Source organism: Lactuca sativa, chromosome 3 (genome assembly GCF_002870075.4).
Source record: "Lactuca sativa cultivar Salinas chromosome 3, Lsat_Salinas_v11, whole genome shotgun sequence".
NCBI classification, from domain to species: Eukaryota; Viridiplantae; Streptophyta; class Magnoliopsida; order Asterales; family Asteraceae; genus Lactuca; species Lactuca sativa.
The window spans coordinates 56,734,271-56,742,947 of record NC_056625.2 but is presented as its reverse complement, the minus strand read 5'-3'; positions in this window follow the sequence as shown (position 1 = coordinate 56,742,947).

Genomic DNA, 8,677 nt, shown 5'->3' with positions numbered 1-8,677 from the left:
TCCGATACAGTGGATCACATTTGTTATCGTATTCTTGCATATGTGATGAAATGTTTCTCGTTCTAGTGTAGTTGTATATGTTCTCATAGTATAGTTGTATATATTCTCTTCCTAGTATAGACTCATGAATGAACTGACTCATTGATCTAGCAGTTGTAATAGTATGATTCTGTGTTACCCCGATGGTAACTTGCTAACGGTGCGTCTAGTACGTATGATTATGGAAGTACTTTTATGTCTATATATGTATATTTGATATATAATTAATATGGAAACGACTTTCGGATGGTCACCCGAAATCCCACCAGACCACATCCAAATCGAGAAAAAGGAAATAGGGTGGATGGCCTTCCTAAGCCCTTTAAACATTATTTATACATCTATACATATATGGGCATGCAATTTATAATATAAAAGCATAAATAAGTATTTATAAGACATTTGAAACATAAGTATTATTTTTAAAGAAAGATCGACTTGATGTCAATCTATAAAACAATTTGAAGGCATAGATTTGATTAAAAACAGTTTAAGTATAAGGAACATTTGTTTAAATCACAGTTGTAGTATAAATTTGAAAAGTAAATGGGTTTGGAAAACATTTTGAAGTAAAACAGTTTGATAGACAGTTTGAACAGTGATAAAATCACTGGTTTCCCTAGTTATTAATCACATGTGATTTATGCAATCACATGTGATTGAGGCAATAACTATAAGTATTTAACTTGTATTCCCCCCCCCCCTTGAAAGCATATAAAAGAATTTATAAAGTATTTAAAAGGTAAATTAAGGGGTATGAACTCACTTGATTGATTGAAGAAAGCGAGATGGAAAACCGGGCAGAGTTTCGTCTCGGAAAACGGATTTTTCTCGGGATTCTCGGGAATCTCGGGAGTAAAATCGACCCTCGGGACTTGAGCAAAAAGACCAGAGTTTCGGGTTTTAACGGGCACGGAAATCAAGGCAAGATCGTGAGAGAAAAGAGAGAAGTGAGCAAAATTTTCGGAAAGCCTCGCATTCTATTTATAGGAAGGCTGAACCGCCTCGGTACGCAGCGCGTACGCGTACGTCATGCATGACCGAAGCCTCGACTGCCTCGGCTTCGGATGGGACGGGTCGCTGGGGAGGCGGGTCGGACGGGACAGCGGGTCGGATGGGACGGCGGGTCGGACGGGTCGGACGCTTCGGACGGGTCGGACATCTCGGATAGGGCGACGTGGACGATCCGAGGCCCTTGATCTCAGTACGCGGGGCGTACGAAGGTACGCAGGGCGTACTTCGGTCCTATCCGATGACTCCCCTTCGGATAATACCGGGAGTTTATAATTAAATTTATATTTATTTTAAATAAACTTCAAAAATTCATATCTCCCTCATACGAACTCCGTTTTTGACGTTCTTTATATCCACGCGAAGGTGAGACCATGATCTACAACTTTCGTTTAGATTCCGTTGGCAAATTCCGAAATTATTTTTATTATTTATTTATTAAAATGACGTGATTAAGGGATTTCTTCAAAAATTCATAACTTCCTCATCCGAAGTCAGATTTGGACGTTCTTTTTATGCACACAAACATTGATATGATTCCTACTACTTTATTTAACCCGAATAAGATTTTAGGAAGGTTACATTTTGACCTAAATTTGATTGGTTTTACATTATATTGACTCGAAATATCGGGTTGTCACAAATTACACTAGCCATGGACTCTCATAGCTGTGTAGTCAACTAGATACTCAAATGGTTTATTAGGTAGGGTGATTTCTCCCGATAGTTGTTAACTTAGGATTCGTGAGAATCAGTTGGGCTGGGTAAAATGTCTTTAAGGATATTTATGTTAGATTTTATATACCTACATTATCTGTCAATGATTGTTTTGTAGTAATGATATTATGATTTATTATCATAATATTATTATGGGCTTGATAAATCCTATGCATCTCACTAAGTTTTCCAAACCTGACCCACTCATTTTATGTGTTTTACATGTAGTGGATGTAAGGGTGTTAAAGCTTAGTTAGCTTTCTGAGTGAAAATCGGTTGATGTCACATCTTATGCGAATGTTCTCACATTTACCAATATAAGTGAAAAGGTAGCCCATTGTCTATTTGTTATTTTTTAGGTTTAAAAACTAATTAACTGCTTGTTATTGTTAATTCTAATGCTTTTGTTATATTTTTCAGAATTTTATTATGATGATTTCTTGTGCTTTTATAGTTTAGTAATTAGATTAACCAAATTTATATCATGTTTTGTGTCCTTATGCATAGTATAATGCCATAAAAAGAATATGGTTCTTTAAGGAAACTAGTAAAAAACAAAGGAAAAAAGGAAGATTGTCATTGCCTTTAACCTTAGGGTGGAGGGAAGATTGTTATAGCTCTAATCTTGGGGAGTAGGGATGTCAAAAAGTATCGTGGGGACCATGTCCCGTTTGGGGGTATTTATTAAAAAAACGGGGGTGGGAGCAAAGCAAACGCCCGTTTAATTTCGGGGGCGGGGGTGGGCAATCTGGTCCCGAATCCCCCATGGGAGCCCCGTTAATATATATATATATATATATATATATATATATATATATATATATATATATATATATATATATAAAATAAACAATAACATGATTTTTGAGCTTCCAAAATTCAACAAAAAAACATGTTTTTAAATTGTTAGTATAATTTTTTTTTAAGATGTCATAACTTTTTTATTTTTAACATGTAAAATTCTGCTATAAATAATTATGTGTTACCTAAAAAATAGTTACTTTTAGCCCAAACAACAACTTCTTTTAGCCCAAAAAAGACAGCCAAAAATCAATTGGGGGCGGGGGTAATAAGGGGATTCGGGGTGGGGGCGGTAAGAAAGCTAAACATGTCGGGGGCAAGGGCGGGGGATGCACTCCCCGTCCTGTTTGCCCCCGTTGACATCCCTATTGAGGAGAAACGAGTGGATTCAGTATAGCAGCATGAAGGTATATGTGTCGATGCGGTGGCAATAAGATTGCAAGGTGGTAATGGATGGAACACCGCCTCAACCTCTAGGTACCACAAAACTACCCTGATGTAAGATGACCATGCTAATCATGATGAAGAGAAAGAAAGAAAGAAAAAAGAGAAGTGAGATGGGTGCTTTGGGACGGTATGAAGGATGCTCCAGGATGACTCCCTTCCCCTTACTATTAGGGAAGAGTGATTCATTCCCTCTCAACCCACTGAACTCACTGCTACATCATTTTTTCTTTTTTAATTTTTTTCATCTTTTCGAACCCACAACACACGGAAACTCTATCTTTTTGAACCCACTCAATTAAAAAAAATACAAAACAATCAAATGTAAAATCTTAATTTGCAATAGAGTTATCGGCGGTACCATTCCCGCATCAACGAGTGGGTTGATTGGTTTCACTAACTCACTTCATCATCTCTCTCTACTTTCTCTTTCTTATTTTCTCCTGTACCATGTGTTTTAAAACTTTTAACTTAGTTGTTTTGTATTTTTTTTAATTGAGTGGGTTGAGTGAGTTCAAAAAGATAGGATTTCTGTGTGTTGTGGGTTGAGAAAGATGAAGAAAAAAAAATAGATAAAAATTGATATGGCAGTGGGTTCGATGGATTTGGAGGGAACGACTCCCTCCTCCCTTAGGGACCCTTAACCTTAGTGTTAATAATATAGCATCCTTCATTTAACGTCATATTCTTGAACTACAAATTGTTATCTAAATTGTTTCGATGCATATAAACTCTTATTGACTATTATTGTGGTCTATGTACAAAAAGGTTTTAAGTTGAAATTCATAAAATAATCATTTTACGTCATTTAACAAAAAAAAAAAAAAAAAAAAAAAAAGTTGAGTAGTTTGCCAAATTTATGTATGGAGGTGAACAAGTTGGAGCATATTGATTCTTACTCATGCTGCATCTTGAAAAGTTCGAAGAAGTAATTTTCTCATAAATAAGTGGACATTATATGGTATTTAAGTTATTGTGTTGGTGTCAAGGTTCTAAATGGCGTGAGTCGTGGCGTGGCGTGGCGGCAAGGTCAAGCCTCAAGCTTAACGAGCCATGGCGAGCCATGACGTTTTTCAAGGCGTGATGTAAGGCGGCGATTTTGTATTAATTTAAAATTATATTCCCACATAAATATAAATTTATATTAAATATAACTACTTTTTATAAGTGTTAGATCAATAACTAGTAACAAAAATTTAACGAAAACCACAATACATGTATCTCCGATTAGAAAAGACATAACAAAGAGCAAAAAACCGTGTCTCAAACGAAAAAACACGCGCCATAACACGCCATAACGCGCCATGGCGCGCCATATCACACCTTGCCACGCGCCACGCCTAACAGCAACGTTATGAGGCTTTTCGTAACGGCGGAGCTACGCCTCACGCCATGGCACGCCTTGGCGCGCGCCATGACGCGCCTTTTAGAACACTGGTTGGTGTATACATTTACAAAGGTATTGTGATTAAGAATTTTAGTATAATCGAAATGTTATGTCTTTTAAGGGGCCATGTTTTGTTATTATGTTGACCTAAATTTTGTTTCAACCAACTCTCTGACTGAGATGTCATAAAAAATTAAATAAATAAGTTATATTGTTGTCACTATCTAAAAATTTGTTTTGTAATGTTACCATGCATTTCATTTTTGCTTCAAACTTTAGTGATTAAGAATGATTGGACACTTGTAGCTAAGAATAAATGTTTGTTTCTAAGTGGTATGCCTAGAAGTAAAGTGCATCGACGTATCAAGACTATTGAGATCTTCACCAAAAGGAGCAAGTGACACCGATCATTCCTAAAAAGAAATATCGATAATAATATGTGGATTAGAGTGAAGTTATAACCGACGTGATAGCGCGGTGCGGTTCGGTGCGGTTATTAGCCAAAACCTCACCACTAACCGCAAATACAGTTAATCCATTTTCAAAATCGTTTGGTGCGGTTAATTTTGCGGTGCGGTTAGGCGGTTATTTTTGCGGTGCGGTTTTGTTTTTTTTGTATTGCGGTTATTAACCGTATGGATTTGGTGCGGTTATTTTGTGTGGTTTTTAACCACAGTTTAGAGCTCAAACGGTTTTAAAAGTTGAAATATATTACTTGTAATTAAAAGAAAAACCATAATGTATAAGACAATTAACTTAGATCACAAACAATTAATATCTTAAAAACGTCAAATCAATAGTAATTAATAATAAATATCTTAAAATTATCTAATTTCACCATTTTTCAAAGTTAAACATAGCAAAAACTATACTTTTGTCTTCTAGTATTTTATTCATATTTCATTAATGAAACTTGTCTTATTTTTAATATTTAATATATTAATAATTAATAAAAAAAGTTGTATATATATTATATGCGGTGCGGTGCGGTTTTTTTGCGGTTTCTGAAAACTAATAACCGCACCGCACCGCAAATTTGCGGTTTTTGAAAAACATAAAATCTCACCATAGGTTTTTATTGCGGTTGCGGTTAATTTTAGTATCAGATACAGCATGTAAAATAATATCCAATAAATAACTTAAATGAAGAATAAAATCTTCTATTTTTTACTAATCAAGTATCATCTGGTCCTATAATCATATCGTTTGAAACTCTCAACTCTTTATATTTACACGTAATATATACTTAATTTATTAAGTTAAATATATTATTATTAATTTGAGACATTGTCATAAATGAAAGACTTGTTGAATAGACACCTCAGATTGGTGTGTAAGAGCTAGAAATAGACCACATTTCTTAAAATTTGGTCTTCATCATTATCCAATAAATAACTTAAATGAAGAATAAAATCTTCTAGTTTTTTACTAATCAAGTGCCATCGGCTTTCGCTGGTTAACAACCAATTTGTTATGTTATTTTTTTTCTTCTACAGTTGTCAAACCCTTGGTTTGAATAGACTTAAGTGTAGAATTTCTAGCTCTTACACACCAATCTGAGGTGTCTATTTCTTCAAGTAATTCATATTTTTCTTTTTGGTTTCTTCTCTTATTTAGGGTATCAATTTGCCCTAGTTTTTGGAATCGTGTATCTATACCATGCTCCTATTCATACAAGAGAAAGTAAAAAAGGATAACAAAAAAATCGATGTTTTTTTTGTTGTAGCGAGAGAAAGTGTATACAGGTGTAGAAGTGGGGTGTACGGTGGAGAGAGAGAGAGAGAGAGAGAGAGAGAGAGAGAGAGAGAGAGGCATCTTTTATATATTAAATAATTATACTTAATTTTTTCTTTTAAAAAAATAAAAGAAAACATCATAAATGGTCACTGTTGTAGTGAAATAACGAAAATGTCCTTTAGTTAAAGGATAAAACTTAATAGAGTTAGAAATAAAAACCAATCGTCAAAAGTTTTGAAAGCATATGAATCATCTATGAAATTTTTAAATTCTGGGGACTAAACTTCAAATCTTAAGAAAACATATGGACCATTTATAATATTTTTCTATATTTATTTATTTTAACTTGTACAAATACTCCATGTCCATTGATCTTGTATAATCAATCCTAATATGACTCAACCAGCAACATTTTTTAATGAGATGTCACTTCAAATTTGAAGCATATGAGATTCATAGATGGGTCAACTTTAGTTTAAACATATGCGTTTATACTAAACTAGGTAATAACCCGTGAAAACCACGGTTAACAGATCAAAAGAATATTGATACTTCAAAAGCATAATATTAATTAATGATTTTCAAACATCTATTAATTTACAATTTAGATGATTTGTCTGTAACAAAATGGTGGAAATATGAAATTCTAAGAGGGCCAATTCATTACATACACATGACCAAACACACACATTCGCACTGATAACAACTACATTCACAACTACACACATATAACATCTCTTGCAACCACACACATATACAACAACAGTCACACATACAAACACAACTCACAACCATTTATCTGTTAATCATCACATCCAACTCTCATTTCTTTCAATTAGAACATCATAATTTCATTTTTTATTTCTTTTCAAGGCATTGTAATTTAAAGATGTACCATATTAGATTAGTGTACTTTAAAAAAGACCACCCAATTAGGACGATGTATTTTAAATGCAGGAAATGGCTAAATATATAAAATGTTTAAATGGAAGATCAAAAAAATTAGACGATTGTATATTAGATACCAAAATAACAATGTACTTATGACTTGATACCAAAAAAGCAATGTACTTACATGATCAAAAATTTGCTTCTCCTCTCATCTTTCTTTAGCTGCAATTTCATTTTAAAAAATGGGTTAAATGCATGAAAAGGCAAGGCACTGACCTCAAAACTACTATAATAATGATTTTAAAAAATAAAAAAAATAATTTTTTTTTAAAAAATCAATAAAAGGTATGATGATTATGTTATTCAAAACAAAAACGTTATAAATGCCCTAAAATAAGGATTGAAACTGCAAAAAGCTTTTTTGAAACAAAATTGAAATAATTAAATATACTCACGGGTCAAATATGTAAGTTACTTTATAAATAATGAGAACATGCATAAAGCTTGTTCACTCAGGGAACAAAGAGTAGCACCTTCCTTCTAAGTATATATACAAAACCATGTAGAAAATATATAACAATGTTATTCGAATATATACATATGAAATATGAATATAAAATCCATAGTCTTTATTTACCTGATGAACGGTTTTTATTTTCTTGACAAAGAATTGACCTTTTAAGAACATAAAATTATTTTAGTTTTCGAACACAAACGACCTATTACCAAAAAAAAGACCTATTTTCAAAACTGGACCATAAGACCTGGAGCAAAAAAATAGTTTTAAATCTAATAACTTTTTAAGACGAAGAAAAAACGGAAATAAAAGTTGTAAAAGAAGTAAATAAATATGATATTATTGAACGTTTCAAAGCCAATATTATTATATTTCAGTGCACTTCACTCCTTAACTATAGAGGAATCCCAAGTTTGATGTAATTTTCTAAGATCTTGTAACATTATTATTTATCCCAACAAATTGTTATCCCAGTAGCACTTGGTGAATAAAACATGACTAATATGCTAAAAAACATAATAGCAAGGCTAATTAGCCATTTTTCGCAGTTACATAGACCATCAATTTTTGAACGACTATTAACATTTACAATAACACATACCTTGAAGACAATCATGAACTAATAAGTTTCAGAGAAATATTTCCCTTCCTACTTTTTGTTGACTATCTCTTTCTTGAAACTCCTCTTTAATGATAAAAAATTATCAATTCTTCAAGGAAGAATCTACATAAACTTTCACACGACAGTAATTAAGAAATAAAGAGGCAAATAATAGATGACTAATGATTAAGCGTGTACCTTTTTTGTGCATCAAATCCCCAAACCCTAATTGTGTCATCGTTGTTAGACTAAAGAGAGCGCCTAGGAAATTCAATCGGCCAGCACGTTTGGGTAAATAAGCTCTTAGAAATAGCAGTGGTGTTAGGGTTTATGGTGGACGATGCTAAAGTGTATTCACCAGCAATAAGATAGGGCAGATGGAGTGTCTATCTTTTATGCAGAAAAGATAATAGAGTATGGTTTACCTCATGCTATTTCTATACAAAATCCAATAGCTACATGATAGAGAAAGAACTATATAGAGATGGAAGGAATCGAGATTTAGGGATTTCACATTTTGAAATCCATATTC